The sequence below is a fragment of the Lactuca sativa genome, chromosome 5, assembly GCF_002870075.4.
Source record: "Lactuca sativa cultivar Salinas chromosome 5, Lsat_Salinas_v11, whole genome shotgun sequence".
Taxonomy (NCBI): Eukaryota; Viridiplantae; Streptophyta; class Magnoliopsida; order Asterales; family Asteraceae; genus Lactuca; species Lactuca sativa.
Window position 1 is genome coordinate 244,752,714 of NC_056627.2, and position 23,150 is coordinate 244,775,863.

The 23,150-nt window shown below is 41.4% G+C and overlaps 1 non-coding gene across 1 annotated transcript; it reads left to right on the forward strand.

The window, feature by feature from the left end:
* Window positions 1-21,883: 21,883 nt before the first annotated feature.
* Window positions 21,884-21,990, forward strand: LOC111908741 (small nucleolar RNA R71). Its single transcript, XR_002855958.1, has one exon. It is a non-coding gene; the product is annotated as a small nucleolar RNA R71 (small nucleolar RNA).
* Window positions 21,991-23,150: the final 1,160 nt, after the last annotated feature.

The following is a 23,150-nucleotide window of genomic DNA, read 5'->3' on the forward strand; positions in this document are numbered from 1 at the left end:
GTTACTGTGCCAGGTTTCAAGCTAATCCAAGAGAACCTCACATGCTTGCTGTGAAGAAGCCTCCAGCTGTTAAAAAGGAATGAGGTTTCGGCTCCAAAGACGCAAAGGGGGAGATTGTTGAGTCTATTTGTGTTGCGTCTTGGGCCATATATTTTGTATCCGGATTGGGTATGTCCATCCGTGTTTATCTAGATTAGTTTCGTTGTTATCTAGATTAGCTGTTAGGGTTATAGTATATATATGCATGCATGTATGCGTATATTAAACAGTTGTTAATCACGTAGATTCTTGTAACCCTAAACACCTCTACAGATTGAAGTTCTTTATCGAGCTCTTCTGAGGTGTTATCACATTAATCATACGACATATTCAGTTCCATACTTGTGTTCTTTGTTACGTTCTTATTTAATATCCTGCTTAGAATCATATGATCCTAAAAGAACTTTGTTCTAACATATATATATATATATATATATATATATATATATATATATATATATATATATATATATATATATATCGTGGATACATCGAAATGTTGGGAAAATTTGACCTTATCTATAGGTCTACAGTACAGAAAGTTAATAAAAGTAAGACATTTAGTCGTGGTTCTAGTCTATATCAAAATTTGGGAGTAGTGCAGGTACTACTTGCGACACGTACAACGCTTAGAGCTAGACTCTGCTTCTGAGTGTTTGGCTCCCATTAGTCGCCTTTGAAAGATGGCTTGAAGCTCCCTCATTTCTCTTATTCCGGTGAGGCTTGCATCCATTTGGCCCTAGAGTGCCCCGGTGTAGGTTTGGGTTCCGTCATATAATCCGTCCAGGCGAGGAATGTCTGCCCTGTTGACTTGTGCCGTTACATTGACTTCGTGGATCCGATTTTTCGAAATTCTCACCTGATTGGTTTGGCAAGCTATCTTCTCCACGATGATAGGGAGTACTCTGTCGGCCGACCTCCATTACTAACATTGTAAAAGTCTTTACACATTCCATATGGAGGGCGCACTCCTTGTTGTTGGCTCTAGTGATGTATGAGATTTCCGCACATTGGTGTCAGTCCTTGAAAAGCTCTCCTGATTGCAGGAGGTCGAACGAATGGTGGGGGATTGCATACTTCAGGTCCTGTATCAGTCCCTTCTGAATCTTCTTCTTCCTCGATTGGTTCTTCCTCCTCTTCTTCTTCGTCCACAATTTCTTCTGGATCTTCTTCCGGATCATCCTCAATCCATCCTCGATGGCCTTGGTTCGGGTAGTAGGGGTCCCCTGGTAGATGGTATCCGGCCATTGTGTCTGTGCGAGAATAGGGATATGAGAATTGTCTAAACACTAAAGCATATAGATTTGAACATCAAGGTTAAAGTATTGTATTTACAAAATACTCCTATAGTATTCTAAATGTTATTTTGATTCTAAAGTTTATATCTTTGGTAAGTTTTAGACTTGTCGTCCACGACAACTATTCCCTGACATGTGTTACTCGGCTCTTGGATAAATATAGTTGATCAGGCTATATTCATCCAAGTCCTGATTACATATTCCAAGGCATACCTGTAGTGCACAACCCATCTATAATACTTCTATATTGTTTTCCCTTATGATATTGTTACTGTTATGTAATGTATGCATGTATACTTTTAATAAAACTATATTTTTAAATATATATATATATATATATATATATATATATATATATATATATATATCTTAATCAGAGTGCTTTTGCCTAGTTGGGTTTATAGTTGTATATCAAAAATGGTTTTGATATACTTAGTTCACTATAAACGATGCTCTGATACCAATCTGTCACACCCCCAAACCTGAACATCGGAAACATTCGGGGGCAGAGGACGTCATGTATAGTATCACAACAATTGAATAGTAAAGAAAGTACACACCACCATAATATATATTTGAAAAGTTTACATGATTGTTGTATTGCATGTCTCAAAAGTCAAGTACGATATGATACTCCAAAAGATGTTACTAACGCCAGAGCATTAGTCCAAAAAAGTAGTTGCTAACCTCGTGTTTAGCGATTTCCAGAGAATACAACTTATTTCAAAGAAAATGTTTCAACAATTAAGTTGGTGATTTCATAAGTAGATATGTGTGTAAATGCATGCCATTCGAAAGTTTACGTTTGTTTTCCCAAAAATCCGATATTATCTTATAAAATGAGTTATGAATCGTTGAGTTGTATAAAATGAATATATTGAACCAGGAAAATCATATATTTTCCTAAAGTTTAAAAGTAGTCTTAAATTCCCAAGACTCTAATTTGTAAGTAAATATGTCATACTTAAAATGATGATCTATAATTTTATTAGTAAACAAAACTATAAGAAGTTTGTATTTTCACGTAAAAATAACTGTAATATTACTTTTCCCGCAAAATATAATACCATAATAATTGTCTATCCTTTGAGTTTTCATAACCATACTATGATGGATTTACCTGTAGCGACATTCTTCAGGCATCGAAGCGTTATGATATTTGTCACCCTGCGGACCGTAGCTAACAGTCAGGGTGCGGGATCATCAGTCACGTATAGATCTATACACACTTATCACATTGTCTAGGTGGAGACTCTAGTTATAAAACAAGGCTTTATTATATACCTTAATAGGTACGATGAAGATGAATTACTCACATATTCTCAATTAAGTCACGTATTTTGAAATATATATGTTTACGTCCAAAATGATTACCCTTTTTACAGTATTGATAAAGGCATAATAACGATATGTATTTTCTTAGTATAAACGTAATGTTATAGTTGAAATGGTGACCCTTGGTATGATGTAGTATGCAAACATATAAATAAAACATATTTCTCATTATAAAACATATTATATCCCATGAGGGTAAAGTTGTGATGTATGATGTTTTGCGTGTTAACAACTTCATCTGATAGTTAATATAATAGTATGAAAGTATATAAAAAGATTGATATTTCCACACGAGTTTAACCGTGTGTTTACTTGTATTTATAACACCCAAATTTTCAAATAATTTTTCACATTTATAAAAAAACATTTTCATTCATAATTGTCATAAAACATCATTGTATCACATAATCAATTCATGACATCACGTCCCAAGATCAAAATATGTAAAAACTCCTCGAGTATGTACTAATCAAACTGGGGCCTTCCCGCAATCCTCACTGGTATCTGAAACACATAACAGAACACTGTAAGCATAATTGCTTAGTGAGTTCCCCAAAATACCACACACAATACATATTAGCCACTCGAGGCTATAACTCTGTTTGACCATCTGGTCAATGTGTCTCAGTGGGACCCTCCAGTCCCATACCTCTGTGGGCCCTCTGGCCCTAACTCTGTGGACCTTCAGGTCTTAACTCTGAAAACTCTGGAACATACATAGCATAAATCACATAGAAATAAAATCACGCAAAAGCATACAAAATACTCTGTCACATAACTCTAATTACCACTCTAGGTAAATTATAGTGAGAAGACTCACCTCGGGTAACTCGGTAAAATCTCAAATCTGAAAAATCCGATCTAGCCTCCACCTAATCAAATGAAATAAACACTCTAAATCAATACATCCCTTAAGCCTAGGCTATTCCCTCTCTCAGTACTCTCAGAAGGGTAAAAGTCCATTTTACCCCCCCCCCCATGGCTCAAAGACTCTAAAGTTGACCAAACCCTAAAAGTCAACAAAAGTCAACCCTTCGGGTTACACTGCACTAGGGATGAGATTTAGAACCGGAAAACCGAACCGGAACCGGAACCGAACCGGAACCGGACCCGTTAGAACCGGAATATATAGAACCGGGTCCGGTTCCGGGTTTAAAAATTGGCTTTATCCGGGTTCCGGGTAATCCGGGTTTGGGTCCATTGGGTCCGGGTAAACCGGGTCTAAAATCCGGAACCGGTTTTTGGAACCGGAACCACTTTTAGGGCCGGAATCGGTTTTTGTAAAACATTTACAAGATGCATATCTTATTCGTTTCAACTCCAATTGACATACGGTTTTTTTCCAACATGTAGTTTAGAGTTTGTACATGATTCTAGACTATAAATTTGTCATTTTTAGTTTTATATTCATTGACTTAGAGTCCTCAAAAGTCGAGATATCAAAGCTGGAAGTTTTTAGTTTTTTAGTTTTTTTTGTATTCGATGAAAGTTTTAAAACATTCATATCTAATTCGTTTGAAGTCGGATTGACATGTGGTTTTTTCCAACTTCTAGTTTATAGTTTGTACATGAGTTTAGACTATAATTTTGTCATTTTTGGTTTAACATTCAATGATTTACAGTCCTCCGAAGTTGGGATATCAAAACTGAAAATTTTCAACTTTTCAGCTATTTGTTTTTGTACTTGTTTTTGTACTTTGTATTATGTGAAAATATTAACACAAGCATATCTCATTTGTTTAAAGTCGGATTGACATGCGGGTTTTTCCAAAGTGTATTTTAGAGTTTGTACATGATTTTAGACTCTAATTTTGTTAATTGTGGTTTCGTATTCAATAAGTTACAGCCCCCCAAAGTCGGGATATCAATATGAAAATTTTCAAAGTTCAACCCACTAAGTAGTAAGTAATTACCAAAAAATTCCGGTTTTTTCAGGTTTTCCGGTTCTATACCCACTTTATCCGGTTCCAACATACCCACTTTGATGTTTTCGGGTTTTTCGGTTCTAGACCCACTTTACCCGGAACCATACCCGGAACCGAACCGGAACCGGTCCCTATATACCGGTCCGGTTTCCGGTTCTATAAAATCCCGTTAACCGGGTCCGGGTCCATCCGGTCCGGGTTTGGACCCACTTTCATCCCTACACTGCGCGTACCAAACAAGTATATTGGGCGTACCCAGCGTCCTCACAGAAACGGGGTGCGCGACCCCTTACACCGCACGTACTGGGATTAGGCCCCGCGTAAACCCCAGTTTCAGACTCTAAGCTCTTAAGGTCTTAAACAGTTAAGACCCACGTCCAACTTTTAGATCTGACCATTTCTAAACCTCTTAATCCATAAAGTTGGTGAGTTTAAGCTTATGCATGGCTGGACAAGTCACTAACACCCATAACATTCCATTTCCCAACTCTAGAAAGCTCATAACTCAAACATGACCTCATAACAACAACTAAGATGGAAGCTTTATGGATCTACAACACAAATATCACTGGAATGGGACAGATCTAGGTCTATTGAGTACATGACACTTATAAAGTCTTCACCTTTGGGACTTTTAACGCTAGAAATGGTCCATACACTCATCAAACAAAATGAAGAGGAACGTTTTGAACTTTATATCTCTAGATGAAGCTCCTTTCTCTATAGATCTCAGATCCAAACTTGCACTTCAAGCCTTAGCCTCCACAAGATCTTCTCCTTCTTCTTCACTAACACACCAAGACACTTTTAGCTCCAAAACACACACACTCAAGCTAAGAACGATGGAAAGCTCTCTCTTAGGGTTTCACTCACTGATATGGAGGCTGGGAAATGAGCCTTAGCATCCTTTAAATAGTGCACAAGCCAAACATTTAGGGTTTGCATCTGGACCCTTTACACCCAGCGTAACCCTGGGTACGCCCAGCGTACCCAGGTGAGTCCGCGTCCAAATTAAGTGCATGAGCATGCGCAGCGTACCCCGGTACGCCCAGCGTACTCATATGCTACAAGAACTCACTCAAGGACTAGTCTTGACCATTTGACAAAAAGGAAGGGCTAAATGGACTTACCTGAATTTCGGGATGTTATAATTCTCCCCCACTAGAACCAGACTTCGCCCTCGAAGTATCATGCTGAAAATAACTCCGGATGCTGCTTCGGCACTCTGACTCTGGTTCCCAAGTCAGCTCAAACCCCGTCCGATGCTGCCAATGGACCTGAACCAGAGGCAGAACCTTGTTCCTCAGAACCTTGACCTTCCGGTCCAAGATCGCGATCGATCTCTCAACACAATTCAGACCCGCGTCCACCCAGATATCCTCCAATGGTACCACTGCCGACTCGTCGGCTATACACTTCCTCAGCTGAGACATGTGGAAGGTATCATGAATCTGGCTCAACTCCGTAGGTAGCTCCAAACGATATGCTACCCTGCCCTCCCTCGCGATCACCCTAAACGGTCCAATGTACCGGGGCCCCAACTTGCCCCTTTTCCTGAATCGGATCACTCCTTTCTAAGGAGACACTTTCAGGAGTACAAAATCACCAACCTGAAACTCGAGCTCGGATCGACGCCTATCCGCGTAACTCTTCTAGCGACTCTGGGCCGTCAGCAACCCCTGTCTAACCTGATGTATCTGCTCTGTCGTCTGAAGCACTATCTTAGTGCTACCCATCACTCGTTGACCTACCTCTCCCCAACAAATGCGAGTCCGACACCTCCTCCCATACAATAACTCCAATGGAGGCATACTAATGCTCGAATGGTGGCTGTTGTTATAGAAAAACTCAACCAAAGGCAGATACGTGTCCCAACTCCCTCCGAAGTCCAACACACATGCCCGAAGCATGTCCTCGAGCATCTGAATCGTCCACTCGCTCTGTCCTTTCGTCTGTGAGTGGTAAGCAGTACAGAAATGCAGCCTAGTACCTAACTCCTCATGGAACTTCTTCCAGAACTTGGAAGTGAAACGCACATCTCGATCTGACACAATCGAGATCGGCACACCATGCCGCGATACCACCTCTCTCACATACACCTCTGCCAGCCTCTCTGCGGAAGTGCTCTCACTGATAGCAAGAAAATGAGCGCTCTTTGTCAGTTGGTCGATGATCACCCAAATTGCATCGACGCCCCTTCGCAGTCCTAGGCAATTTGGTGATAAAATCCATGGAAATCTATTCCCACTCCCACTAGGGAACCTCGAGAGGCTACAACTTGCCATGTGGACACTGGTGCTCGGCCTTAACCCTGCGACAGGTCAAGCACCTCTCTACAAACCAAGCCACATCCCTCTTCATACAGGGCCACTAATAATCTCTTTTCAGGTCCAAATACATCTTAGTGGCCCCGGGAAGGATCGAAAGCCTCGACCTGTGCGCCTCCTCCATAAAAAAGGCATTTTCCCCTCCCTCGAATGGCACCCAAATCCGGCCCAGGAAGGTCATAACCCCTCGACTATCGGTAATGAACTCAGATATCTGACCAATCACCCGCTCTCGCTTGCATTTCTCCGGTCTCATGGCCTCCACCTGCCCCCCCCCCCCCACCCCCGAATGGTGTCCAACATCAGAGTCATCACTATCAACCTCATACAAACATCTCGCAAAGGGGCACTCTTTGCCCTGCGACTCAAGGAATCGGCTACCACGTTATCCTTGCCCGGGTTGTGCAGGATCTCACACTCATAATCCTTTACCACGTCCAACCATCTCCTCTGACACATGTTCAGGTTAGGCTGATCTGTCAGATACTTCAAGCTCTTGTGGTCCGTGTATATGGTACACCGAACCCCATACAAGTAGTGACACCAAATCTTGAGGGCGAACAACACAGCCCCCAACTCCAGATCATGAGTAGGATACCTCGTCTCATGAGGCTTCAGCTGCCTCGATGCGTATGCTATCACATGCCCTCTCTGCATCAACACCGCACCCAATCCCGATATCGACGCGTCACAATATACCACAAAGTCCTCCATTCCCTCCGGAAGGGCCAACACTGGGGCTTCGCACAACCTCTGGCGAAGTGTCTCGAATGAGGCCTGCTACACCGGGCCCCAATTGAAAGCCACGCCCTTCCGGGTCAACCTGGCGAGAGGAACAGCAATCCTGGAGAAATCCTGAATGAATCTCTGATAATATCCGGCCAACCCCAGGAAACTCCTGATCTCCGAAGGGGATCTCGGCACCTCCCAAGTCATCACCGCCTCAATCTTGGCCAGATCGACCAATATCCCATTCTGGTTGACGAGGTGTCCTAGAAACTGGACCTCCCATAACCAGAAATCGCACTTGGAGAATTTCGCATAAAGCCTCTCCGATTTCAGAACTCCGAGGATCTCCCTCAAATGCTCCTCATGCTACTCTCTGGACCTCGAATACACCAATATATCATCAATGAACACGATCACTGAACGATCCAACATCGTTCTGCACACTCTGTTCATGAGATCCATGAACGTCGTCGGTGCATTGGTGAGCCCGAAAGGCATCACCACAAACTCATAATACCCGTAACAAGTCCTGAACGTTGTCTTCTGGATATCCTCATCACGCACCCTCATCTGATGATATCTAGACCTCAAGTTAATCTTAGAGAACCAAGATGCTCCTTGCAACTGATCGAACAAATCGTCGATCCTCGGTAAGGGGTAACGGTTCTTGACCGTCAGCTTGTTCAACTCCCGGTAATCAATGCACATCCGGTGTGAACCATCCTTTTTCTTGACTAAGAGGATCGACGCTCCCCACGGCGAGCAACTCGGCTGTATAAACCCCTTTCCCAGCAGCTCCTGAAGCTGCGAGGATAACTCCTGCATCTCAGGAGGTGCAAGGCGATAGGGCGCCTTGGCGATAGGCGCTGCCCCCGGAACCAAATCGATACGGAACTCAACCTGCCTCTCGGGAGGCACACCCGACAACTCCTCGGGGAAAACATCCGGGAACTCACGTACTATCGGGACCTCATCAACCGACCTCGGTCTGTCTGCACCTACCCTCATATCCACCACATAAGCCACATACCCACTACAGCCCTGATGTAGACTCTGTCTCGCTCTCACAGCTGAACAAAATGCCGACCCAGAACGGCTACCCTCGCCATAAACCGTATGAAATCTCCCACTAGGGTCTCGTATGGTCACCAGCTGTCGCTCGCAGTCGATAACCGCTCCAAATCTGCTTAGCCAGTCCACGCCCACAATGACACAGACATCTCCCATAGCAATCGGGACCAAATCAATCGGAAACTTAATGCCGAAAATCTCGAGTACACATCCTCGAATCACATCAATGGCATACATTGCTCTCTCGTTAGCTATGGAAACTCACAAAGGTTGACTCAATGCCTCACGACGAATACTGATGTGCTGACTAAAGGCTAACGACAGAAAAGACTGACTCGCACCCGAGTCAAATAATACCAAAGCAGGTACATAACACAAAAGAAATGTACCTACGCATATCGCAACATAAGCATAACACCACAAACTCAAAATAAACAGAGGAAAGAATACATACCAACCACAACATCGGGTGCTGTGCGGACCTCCTTCGCAGTTAACTGGAAGGCTCTCCTGTGAGCCTTCGGTGCCTCGGCCTTCACCGGCCGACTCTCCATAGCTTGAACAACATCAGGGACAGATCCCTGAGAAGCTCCCTAAGCTGACCCTCTTAACTGCGGACACTCGGCCTTCTGGTGTCCGGTTTGGTTGCAGTGAAAGTAAACTGCAAACCCCTTGGGGCAATCCTTGGCCATGTGCCTCTCTTTGCCACACTTGTAGCAAGACCCTGCTCTGCACACCCCCTCGTGACTCTTATCGCACTTGCCACAAGTGCGGCCCTTCTGGTTCCCTGATCTCGAATCGGTGGGCTTAGCCCGCTTGGCATCCGACTGGGACTGTGCTGGTCGCCTATCCCTCCCCTGAGACTCCGCCTCCTCCCTGGCCTAAGTCTCTAGCTCAACCCCCCTCTTCCGAGTTTGCCATGAACTCGCGGATGTCCCTCCTAAAAATACTCAAATACTGACTCATACGTGCTTGCTCATAAGACACGTGCTCAGGGCAGAACATCACCCTCTCATGAAACATCCTAGTGATCATAGTAACAGACTCAGTACCCTGCTTAAGGGTCATGAACTCATGGGCCAAACGCTCCCTTTCCACCGGGGGAACGTATTCATCACGAAACATAGCGGTAAACCTCTCCCAGGTCACCGCAGCAAACTCTACAGAAGATTAGTGCGATGTCACAAACTTCCACCAGTCCTTCGCCCCCAAGCGAAGCTGGTTTAGCGTGAACCGAACTCTCAGATGCTGCGGACATGAACATGTGTAGAAGCACCCCTCAATGTCAGAGATCCACCTCAACGCGGCTATCGGATCCTGAGTCCCATCAAACTCTGGTGGCTTCGTGTTGCTGAACTCCCGGTACAACAATGCTTCACCCCCCTGCGACCTGGCAGCAGCAATGACTAAAGTGGCTGTAGCAATAGCAGCATCAGTAAGAGTAACATACCGCTCATCAAAAGTCTCAATCAATGTGGTCTTGATAGACCCGAACATCTCTGGAATCTCAACGCGGATGGCAGCAGCCACCTCATCATGAATCATCTGGCGGAGCTCCTCATCGCTCACACCCCCCTCGCTAATCCCTGGCCTGTGGCGTGTCCCAACCATGATGTCTCTCTGAAATACAACACAAGATATCAGAGACTCGCTCGAGTGTACACACACTCGATATCCCAATCCTACTCGATCCCTGGTACCCTAAGGATTCTTACTTAGGCTGCGCATGGATCCGGTGTCTTTAGTAGTATGGGCCCAATACTACCGTCCACACCGCATCAATATTCATCCCAAGTCCTCCTCCTAGGATCCCAAATCCCAAGTACTCTACTCTCCCTATGCATAGCCTACTCTCTAGCAGGTCTCTCATAAGCTCCTCGCTGCTATCTATTCACTCTCAAGCATCTCCTAGCAGCAGAATCCCTGGGCTAAGGCATCAAAAATCAGGCCACTCTAGTCCTAATAAGAATACCTAGCCTACTCTAGCATGTATATCATATCATAACATATCTCATAACTCATAATGTAAGGGTATTTTTGGAAATCACCGTTCGGGCGCTGGATGATCGTACACACTACTCTGCTCTGCTCTTTCAAAACTTTTTACTCTTGAGAAAAAATTTTGTGAATTTTATTTTGAAAATCTCTCAAATCGTCAGTTTGAGTTCAGATACGCCCGAAGGTGCACTCGAATCCCTCAAACCAAGGCTCTGATACCAACTTGTAACACCCAAATTTTCAAATAATTTTTCACATTTATAAAAACAAATTTTCATTCATAATTGTCATAAAATATCATTGTATCACATAATCAATTCATAACATCACGTCCCAAGATCAAAATATGTAAAAGCTCCTCGAGTGTGTACTGATAAAACTGGCGCCTTCCTGCGATTGTCACTGGTACTTGTAACACATAACACAACACTGTAAGCATAATTTCTTAGTGAGTTCCCCAAAATACCACACACAATATATATTAGCCACTCGAGGCTATAACTCTGTTTGACCCTCTGGTCAATGTGTCTTAGTGGGACCCTACAGTCCCATAACTCTGTGGGCCCTCTGGCCCTAACTCTGTGGACCTTCCAGTCCTAACTCTGAAAACTCTGGCACATACATATCATAAATCACATAGAAATCACATCATGCAAAAGCATACAAAATACTCTGTCACATAACTCTAATTACCACTCTAGGTAAATTATAGTGAGAAGACTCACCTCGGGTAACTCAGTAAAATCTCAACTCTGAAAAATCCGATCTAGCCTCCGCCTAATCATATGAAATAAACACTCTAAATCAATACATCCCTTAAGGCTAGGCTATTCCCTCTCTTAGTACTCTCAGAAGGGTAAAAGACCATTTTACCCCTCCCATGGCTCAAAGACTCTAAAGTTGACCAAACCCTAAAAGTCAACAAAAGTTAACCCTCCGGGTTACGCTGCGCGTACCAAACGTGTATGCTGGGCGTACCCGGCGTCCTCACAGAAACGACGTGTGCGACCCCTTACGCCGCACGTATTGGGATTACGCCCCGCGTAAACCCCAGTTTCAGACTCTAAGCTCTTGAGGTCTTAAATAGTTAAGACCCACGTCCAACTTTTAGATCTGACCATTTCTAAGCCTCTTAATCCATAAAGTTCGTGACTTTAAGCCTTGGCATGGCTGGACAAGTCACTAACACCCATAACATTCCATTTCCCTACTCTAGAAAGCTCATAACTCAAACATGACCTCATAACAACGACCAAGATGGAAACTGTATGGATCTACAACACAAATATCACTGGAATGGGACAGATCTAGGTCTATGGAGTACATTACACTCATAAAGTCTCCACCTTTAGGACTTTTAACCCTAGAAATGGTCCATGCACTCATCAAACCAAATGAAGAGGAAAGTTTTGAAATTTATACCTCTAGATGAAGCTCCTTTCTCTATAGATCTCAGATCCAAACTTACACTTCAAGCCTTAGCCTCCACAAGCTCTTCTCCTTCTTCTTCACTAACACACCAAGACACTTTTAGCTCCAAAACACACACACTCAAGCTAAGAACGATGGAAGGCCCTCTATTAGGGTTTCACTCACTTATATGGAGGCTAGGAAATGAGCCTTAGCATCCTTTAAATAGTGTATAAGCCAAACATTTAGGGTTTGCATCTGGACCCTTTTCACCCAGCGTAACCATTGGTACGTGATGTGTGTGAAACGAACTAGTTTTAAACCTACTTTTTAATTATAAAATGAACACACAAAGGAAGAGGACCTATCAATTGTGGTATAGCTAAATAAGTAGGGTATCGAACACAGGGAATGGTAAATTAAAACTAAAGACTAATTTTATCTAAATTAAATAATAAATAAGGGTTTTCTCTAGTTTTACAAGACTAGAAACTTACTAATATTACTTAGGCTAAAAACTAGAAAAGCAAAGATTTAACTAAATTCAATAATGAGAGGGACTTCTATTTAGTTCAACTCAATTGATCTTATGGTTGATATTATGGTAATAGTGCAATGGATTAAATCTTCTATTGGCTACCGGTTCAAGTGATTAGCTTTGCGTTCGCTGCACTAATCCTTAGAGAACAAACTAACTCAAATAGTGATCAGCTGTCTAATTTAATTTAATTCACTAGATTATTTATTCGGGTTAATTTAGACTTATAATAGCTAACTAATTTGGTCCTTTAGTTAACCTCTTGTTGATGGTCATCAACAAGCTCACACATGAATTTACCTAATTGTCCATTAATTCTAGTTTCATGTTCATTAATCCTAGACATATGATAAAGTGGTCACATAAACATATGAGGTTGACAATTAAAAGATGTTCATACTATTTAATTATATTCCTATTAATAGAAAAATAGTTATCATTCATACACAAGGTTCTTTAACAAGCTAAAATCAACAAAATCGCCAATATTGAATTAATCCTACCAATAATCAAACCATAGTCTCAATTTGTATCCCCAAACAGAAGTTTAAGAGTTTTAGCTCATGATTGAGGTAGTTATCAGCAATATTAAAACGAATTCTAATTGTCTAACCATAATTAAAAAACAATAGATTAGGTAGAATGATGAGAATTTGCCTCAAATCTTCTTCGGAATTGAATTCTAGGTTGTATCTTCGTTCTTCAGATCTCTCATGTCTCTGATTCGCAGCTTGCTTCTCCCTAAGGGTTCCAGAATACCAAATGCTGATCTGGACAACTGTTTTTATAGATTCGAACCGACTCGCCGAGTCCAAGACCGACTCGCCGAGTCCACCCCTTAATTCCCGTACATGGTAAGTCACGGAGTCTTTATCCTCTCGAATATTCGACGCTTCGCTTTTGGACTGAAAACACAATTCAAGCATTGTTAAGTACCTTCTGTCCATGATATGCAATAAATTAGCTAATAAATGATAAAAATCTATACTTATTATGAGGCTAAATATGCAAATATCAGTACGCCCAGCGTACCCAGGCGAATCCGCGTCCAAATTAAGCGCATGAGCACGCGCAGCGTACCCGGTACGCCCAACGTACTCATGTGCTACAAGAACTCACTCAAGGACTAGTCTTGACCATTTGACAAAAAGGAAGGGCTAAATGGCTTTACCTGAATTTTGGGATGTTACAGTATTTCCCCCCTTAAATGTGCTTAAAAGCATTTAAAAGTATTTAAAAGTGTAGTGATAGGGGTATGAACTTACTTGGTAGAAGTGACGATTTGATGAAAAGGAAACTTTGCTCGGGCAGCACTTCAACCGGAAAGAAGTCGATTTCTCGAAAATCTCAGGGCTTCAAACTTCTGTTAGATCTTCGATATGAAACCGGGGCGTCGGGGTAGTCCCAGAGGGTAGAAGTACGAAATTTGGGAGACAAAGTAGTGAACTAGCAACTAAGATACGGAGCCCTCGCATCCTTTATATAGGGTGCATTTTTTGACCTCACGCCGTTAGCATGGAATGGCTCATGTCGTGAGTTTGATATTATCCCCTTACGTAGACTCGACGTATGATAGCCGGAACCTGGCACCCATCCGTCATTAGCTCACGTCATAAGCTTTTGGCTCACGTCGTGAGTTTCTAACAGTGTGGGGTTTCGTGTCCCGAACTTCGGAAATTCAAATCTCTCACATACGAGTTCCAATTCTAAAGTTCTTTATATCCACTTGTAGGTGAGAATATACTCTACAACTCTCGTTTAGACTTCGTCGGCTAATTTTGAGTTTTATTTTTAATATTACATTTTTATCAGGCCGGGACAGGAAAAGTCCGTTAAAAATTCATAACTTCTTCATCCGAAGTCCGTTTTTGTCTGTCTTTTCACTGTTGTACTACTATTGTCGGGATCCTCGATTCTCGTTTAGGTTATGTCGGCTAAAAGTCACTCGATCTCTATTTCGAGTTTTTAGCTGTCTACCGCTGTATCCGAAACTTAGAAAAAAAATCTTAACTTCCTCATACGAAGACAGATTTGGACGTGCTTTTTATTTAAGTTTATGGTTTAATCATATCTATGACTTTCATTTAGATACCTAAGGTTAAAAAGTATTTTATTGAAATTTCGCGTTTTAAGCTTAATACTGTTTTACAGGTTTTTGTTGCGGATCTTCGATTGGTCATAACTTCTTCGTTATAACTCAGATTTTAGTGTTCTTTATAGTTTCGAAAACCTTATTATGATATCTACCACTTAGTATATTCACATTGAGATTTTTGAACATTTCATTTTATCGCTACTTTTATTATAATCTCAAAATAGGTTACAATACTTGACTTTAGATCATTACATTGACTTAAAATATCGAGTTCTACACAAGACAAAAGTTTTTTCTTTGAAAAGTACATCGTTTGGACCATAATACCAATGACAACGACTTTTGCTTTTGACTAGACCTTTGATAAAATCTTCATGTACGCAACATTTGTTCCTTTTTTTATAGGTCTAACCTTCAGAACTGATTCATTTAATGAACCAAACGCTGGATAGAGCATTGCATCCTACCCTTTTATCATTTGGATCATCTTTTGTTAAGAAAAATCTGACCAAATATTGTTTTTATCACAGAGCAACCATCCTTTGCATAATTTATCAAAATGTATGAGAATGAGACCCCAAAATGACCTTTCTTTTGAATGAGAGAGAGAGAGAGAGACTCATTTATCATGATAGCACAATCAAAAAGTTAACAACTACATCTGGAAGCGTTGAAGTCAGCGTGTGAGATGGGCATCATCATGAAAGTCACATAAGCTTTAACCTAAAGGCTCATGTCAACTTATATCTCTTGAATACCTGCATATGAAACATGAAAGATTAATAACATTTATTTTTTCGATTTACCTAGATAGAAGAGGATGATGTTTTTCCTATTAGTTCATGAGTCTTTCACTTTTTAAAGCAATGACTAATTCTTTGAGCAGTACCAAGCATGAACTCCATCATTTCAACACCAACTCATCTTGTACACCTCCTCCAACCATGTGACACGAGATACCCTTAAAGGCTTTCTATTCTTTGGATGAAATTCATATGTTCTTTTTCCTTTTATTGACATTTACTTGTCGAACTTGACCTGTCAAACACATAGGAAGCTAAAATATTGCAATAGTAGTTAGAGAACCTCTTGAATATACATGAACTATTAAACACTTTTACTAAACATGATAAAAATTCGCCCACTTATCCTGAACAATGCTCATTTTATGCATCCCTCCGAATCCATCTGCAGAAAACCTCCTATCCTCAAGGTATTTTTAGTTAAGCAACCCAAGCATACATAGTCTAGAATTACAATTTATGATACCTCTATGGACCTCTTTGGAATTCTTTACTTCCTTGATAATTTGATCTTTGATTCTTGTGAATTCACCACCTTTTTGTTTGATTTTCGGTATCTTTAATTTTCTTGGAATTTTGATCTTTTGATCTTCACTTTAATTGCTCCAAAATTCTTCAGACTTTTCTTGCAATTCTCTCTCTCTCTCTTTTTTTACATGTAACTCACTTTTTTATCACTCAAAAGCCTACATGCTTAAGCAGGGGCGCTCAACTTCAACCTTTATTGGCTATCGATAATAATTTTCCTGGATACATTTCTGGTACACGATGCTAAACATATTGCATCCTTCGGGCTGAGCGAGGTCATGTTTTTGTCCCATGATTTCACTGGAATAAGGAAGCCACAAATGCACTAGAACATATATAGGCTTAACTAAACATTTGGGTCTTCATGCAATAATCAACATAACTCTAACATGGAATCCTAATTACTTTTTACCAAAATTTTCTAAATTAATTCCTAAGTCACATTTTTGATATGCAAGAATTTTAAAAATTTACCTAAATTAGGACATTAGGATTCTACATTTACTAAGACGACATCAACCCCCTACCCCACACTTAATTTATGCAATGTCCTCATTGCATGTTATGCATGAAAAATAACAAACATGAAATGTAGAGAGAATTAGAACAAACTCCCCTGGGGTAGCAGTCGCTAGGTCAATATCTCTTTTCTTCAACTCCATCTTCAATTGACTTTAGACATGGAAACAGCTCATCCACGTCTTGGGCATCAAATCACATGTGGGCAGCTCCCAATATGCAGGAAAAATTGTGTAAAATCTTCAGGAATTGATTGTGAAGAATAAGTGGTCAAGTGGTATGTACAACAACATCGAATCAGCAGTCTTCTCGGTATAACAATAAGTGACTCGTCGAGTTATATAAATGACTCGTCGAGTATAGTCGTGAAAAGCCTCGAATGTGTGAATATATCGCGACTCGTCGAGTTGGTTAATTGCACTCGACGAGTCATCGATGGGTGGAAAAATAAACGTTCTGCACTTGTTCCAGCTATTGATAAATCTCAAGAACTTCCCATAACCTCTAGAATTATTCACTCATATCCCTTAGGACCGGACTCGACACCTTAGCTCTAAATTAACTTCGCCCTTTCTTGAGTCTCTTCCACTCCATTTTTTTTCTTTCTCTCAAACTCTAAACTCTTTATGCAAGCATTCCTAATCCAAAATCTGAAAGTCACCAAGGCAAATAAAACATCAAACACATAACTTAAAGTCTTAACTAAAAATTCAAAAACACACCAAACAAAACAAAAACAAAAACAAAAATAAATTTAAAATTGTTCCATTAAACATAAAAAAAACTAATCATCTTCTTCCTCATCATGGCCATGTGCATCCCCGCTCCCACCAGCTCCACTCCGCCTTGCATTAATCATCTCATCCCAAGATGGTATGTAGGGGAAGTTACCCCCATCAATGTGTGGAATATGGAAATGGTCAAAAAGCCGCACGTGGGATTCATTGCTGAAATTGATACCCCTCGCCATTTGGTTGCGTAGCCGCCTCATCTCGACATTGTACCAATCCATTGGCACTTCATCATTGTCCACCGGAATCACCGGCGGTTCCTCCTCCACTTCCTACTCACGTCTCGATCTAACCCTCATTCCCGGTGCCTCGGGCACGACCACCAGATCGTCATGCGGGATAGTATAATGACCACCACCATAATCTTCAATAATTCTTTCCCTCCGAAAAAGAATGGGATTAAAGGGAGGGGCAGGAGTCATTGTCATCAAGTTCCATGCACCGCGGGTCATCAACCCATATGAGTTGGCTAGCCGGGTCACGAACATGCCACCATTAATCTTGGAGGTTTTCCGATCCTTGACCGCGCTCTCCGACAAGTAAGAAGCCAAACACCATGGAATGTTGCAGAAGGTGTCGGGAGTGATGATACTCCAAAGATAAAATACGTCAAGGTTGGACACCTTGTCGTCCTCCTTTCGTTGATTGATTGTAGTGGAGATAAGGCGGTGTATGAGACGGTGTGTGGGTGACCTAATGCTCCCTTCTTGGGCCGACTTCGGAATATATAATTTGTTGGCGATTGTGTTCCACCAACCAGTACTTGTAACACCGTCGGCGAACACCTTATGAGATTGTTCCAAGAAGGCGCGGAAGACAGCAGTAGTGACCAATGGTCGGTCGTAAATCCCCAATCGGCATGCAAGATCAATGACAGAACATTGATGGAATTCGCCCCCAAGACAAAAACTAAAACTCGCGGAGTGGTAGCAATCATCTCCTCCTCGGAAAGATACCGTGGAGAAAAATTCCTAGTAGAGTTCTCGATACACCGACTCTTGAATTCTGAAAACCCGGCTCCATCCATCACAAATAATTGTCTCCCCATCGTAAGTAAATTCCTTCAAAAGTTAAAGCGCCAACTCTTCTTCATACCGGAAATTCTTTAACCAGTCCCAGTCAACCCTATTAGGTACATAAACCTCCTTCTTCCTGACCTCAGCCAGCTTCTTCTTCCATCTTGTCATTGTTAAAGCAGATTCAATCAGAGAGAAATTCAACCAAGGAAAATCTCCTTGGTTTCCACATGAGCTCTGTCCTATTGAAAACATGGTCCCTACAAAACAAAGAACAAACAACCCAGAAAATATAGAAAAACATTAAAACAGAATCCATCTGGGTCCCCGACTGGACTCGTCGAGTCCGTGTACGACTCGGCGAGTCGTATGAACTGCGCGAGTCAGTCGACGGGTCAAGCAAAATTCGACCTCGAAATTTTTTCAAGGGTTTTGTCCATGGACGTTCCTAAGATGTATTAGAGCAAGAATAATCATCCAAAACAACACAATTAATACTAAATCAAAACCCTAAAATTTTACTAAACTACAAAATCGAGTATTCTATGAAATTGACACCTTAGAACATCTAAAACTCATGACTTTAACAAAATTATGGAAGAAATTAAGTACCTATGTTGATAGAATTCAAGAATTTTGAAGAAAGAGTGAAGAACTTGATGAATGCTTGAGAGAGAAAACAAGAGAGGCGCACGTCGAGTAAGGGGGAAATATGATCTCAAAAGGGTTAAAAACCCTAGTTTTACCAGATGTAAAAATTATTTTTAATTAGTTTTTTTCTGTAAATAAAATCGACTCGTCGAGTCAGGGTCAGACTCGGCGAGTCTGGTCGCGAATTTAAAATCATCTGGGATCTGAGGAGACTCGTCGAGTCAGGATAGACTTGGCGAGTCAATTGCAAATAATTCAAAAATTATATCATTTTGTCATTAAAAAATTCATTCCACCCCACACTTAGCCCATACGCACTCTCAAGCAGTCATGTTTGATGATTTAGAAGATGAAAATAAAGTCCTAAAAACAAAAATCAAACTAAAACGAGAAAGATAAAAGAAAGCAAACTCTAATAACGGGTTGCCTCCCGCCAAGCGCTTCTTTTTAAGGAGTCGTTAGCTGGACTCCTACCCATCTACATTTCTTCATTTTCCTGCATTGGGAATGCACGCCTAATCTTTTACAGTTTATACTTTGTCTTGTAAGCATGTATCTTCTTCTTGTAAGCCCGTCTTAATTCTTCTCTCTTTTTCCTTGTAGCATCATCTTCAGCTGCATGAATTTCCCTTTTCCTCGTCTTCTTCTTCTTTACCCCATTCTCTTGTACCTTCTCTTGCACCCCTCCTTCTTTAAACTTCATTACTTCATAGTTGGTGAAAACTCGGGCTCGAGGTTTGGTATTACGTGACTCAATGAATAGGTTATCAGCATCATCTCTCCTAACCCTTGCATTTTCCTCTTCTCCAAAGCTTGCCACCTCTTCAAGTGGAATGTCTTCATCTTCTTGCATTATTGTATCGTGGCATGCTACATGAACGTGTTGAAAATCACCATCCATTCCTCCTTCTGCTACTTGATCTTCTAAAGAATTAGGGAAATCTTCATGTCCAGAACATGCAGGGAGCTGGTAACAAGCAGATCAGAATCATCCAAGTTGCTGAGGTTTTCGAATGGACTCGTCGAGTCCGTGATAGCAACTCAGCGAGTCGCAGCATATTCCTCACATCCCACTGTGTTTCCTGAATTGGTTCCTTTCAGCAGCTTCTCTATTTCCTCCAAGTCTTTGTCAACATCATCATTTCCTCCAGAAGATTGAAAAAACTTACTTGGATCTTCTTCTTGCAAGAGTGCAAGTTCTTTTTGTAGTATTTCATCATCCAAATTAATGAAGGAAACCTCTTCTTTTCTTCCTTCTTCTTGATTAATCTCTGGTAGAGCTTTAAACACTGCTGACTCATCTCCCACCCTCAATGTTAGTGTGTACTTGCATACATCTATCAATGCGCATGCGGTATTCAAAAATGATCTCCCCAAAATTATTGGAATTTCGGGGTCTTCTTCCATATCAAGCACTACAAAGTCCACGGGGAATATAAATTTATCCACCTTAATGAGGAGATCTTCACAAACACCTCTTGGACTAATAATTGTCTTATCCGCCAAATGGATCTTCATATTCATAGGCCTTGGCTCTGGTAAATTCAGCTTCTTGAAGAAAGAAAAAGGCATTAAGTTAATAGTTCCACCCGAATCGGTCAACGCTTGAGTAGCAAGTACATTTTCAAATTGACAAGGAATTATGATGCTTCCCGGATCTCCCTTCTTTTCTGGCAGCTCACTCATTACTATCTCCGCGACTTCAGCCAAATCTTTTCTAGCAGTAAAGAGACCCTTTAGCAAGTTCAAATATTTGGGTGTTTGAAGCATCGTTTCCACAAATGGGACGTTGACTTGAAGGGCTTTAACATGTTCCATGAAAGCTCTGTATGCTTTAACCTTCTCATCAGGTATGGCTCTGATTGGGAATGGTAGAGGAGGGTTGTAAGGCTTTAAAGAAACAACAGATTTGTCATCAGGGCATGGACTCGTCAAGTCCATTAGAGGGACTCGGCGAGTCTGGTCGGGTTTAGCTGGACTCGACTTTTCTGTCTTTTCTGCATGCACCTTGGAGACCTTCTGTGTAGGGGTCGTAGGAGTGGAAATTTCTCCATAGCGGGAGGTTATAGCATTCACATTCTCCATTCTCGGATTATTCTCGGTTTTACTTGGGAGCTCACCCGGTCTTCTCTCGTTCACTTGATGTGCAAGTTGTCCTAGCTGTTTCTTTAATGTTGAGAATAGATGCTTGCTGACTCCTTCGTATATTTCTGGTCTTTTGTATTGCAGCATCATGATCATTGTATCTTTTCTCGGATGCAACTATGAATCTTGTGAACATCTCTTCTATGTTGGCTCTCTTTTCCACAACTGGTTCTTCCTTTTGATAGAATCCCCTCTCTTTCTGCTTGTATTTCTCCTCCTTTGCCTTTTTGTATTCTTCATACTGGAGCCATTCCTTCTTTGGTTTCCGCCAATTCTCGTCGTATCTATCGCCGCTTGAGTAGAACACTTGCGCCTTCTTGTTTCCATTTTCATCCAAGTCACAATCCTTCGTGAGATGAGGTCCTCTACAGTTCTCGCGTCCAACTCGAATAGCATGGATTGTTTGATCCATTTTTGTCATCCTTCTATCTAAACTATCGAGCTTAGCCATCATCGCTGCCATGCCATCATTGGCCGAGTTCACTACCCCCCGACTTACTTCATTTCTTGGGTTGTGGTATTCTCTAGAATGCTTAGAGAATTCTTCAATTAATTCCTTGATTACCAGGGGTGCCTTCTTTGTGAGTGGGCCTTACGAGTCGAGCAATTGCCTTGTGGTAACATTGACTCCATCATAGAAGATGGAGACTTCTTGTTGGCTATTAAGGTCATGGTGTGGGCAATTTCTGATAAGACCCTTGTACCTCTCCCACGCTTCATAAAGGGACTCTCCGGGTTGTTGCTCGAAGTTGGCAATGACTTTCTTCAACTTGGCTATTTTAGAAGGTGGGCAAAAATGGTCTATGAATTCCTCTTTCATCTTAGCCCATATGGTGACCGACCCGGGGGGGAAGTGACTTGAGCCAATCCTTTGCAGCACCCTTGAATGTGACTGAAAGCATATGAAGTAGCTGGGTCTCGCGTGGCACATTTGGTACATTGAAGTAGTCAACCACATCATTTACTTCATCTAAGTGCTTGTAAGCATCTTCGTGTTCTTTTCCATAGAAGGGAATCTCCTTGAGTTGAGCGAGGATATGGCCCTTTAGCTCGAAAGTAGCAGTAGCGGGAATTGCGGGTTGCACAAGTCCCGGGCCAGTGTCATCGCACATCCTCTTCTTCCATTCCCCCATGGGGACTTCATCAATATTAGCCATAGTGATAGCTAAATCGTCCTCAAACTCGGATTCGTGCTCGTATGTAGGTTCTTCTTTTTCCTCGGTCTCGTACTCGGTGTCTTCTTTAATCAGGTCTTCGATTGCTAAAGAGGCACTGGATGCTCCTGATTTGCTGCTCTTTTTCTTGTTAAAAACGGACTTGAGGTTCTTTAATGGCGAATTCTTTGAAGAAACGGATTCTCCAACGGTTTTTCCTTTGTTCCTCCTTAGTGCGGATTCCGGGTCTTCGAGAGGAGGGACTAGAGGTGTATCAGATGCTCGGGTCATGAAACAAGTGTAAACAAAACAATAAAAACGCGTAAAAAGAACAAAAATAAAATAAAAATTAAAACTATGAACAGCGATGGACTCGCCGAGTTGTCACGAGTGCACTCGGCGAGTTCAAGGCAAAAACAGAAAAACTTTCTAATTACTTATTAAAACGGATATTGTTTAAAACTTACACTAACTACTAAATTACCTAAGAATTAACTGTGTGTAAGAGAAATCTTACACAAAGGATCGATAAAAATAGAAATTAATGTTAATATAGAACCGTTCCCCGGCAACAGCGCCAAAAACTTGATGTGTGTGAAATGAACTAGTTTTAAACCTACTTTTTAATTATAAAATGAACACACAAAGGCAATGGACCTATCAATTGTGGTATAGCTAAATAAGTAGGGTATCGAACACCGGGAACGGTAAATTAAAACTAAAGACTAATTTATCTAAATTAAATAATAAATAGGGGTTTTCTCTAGTTTTACAAGAC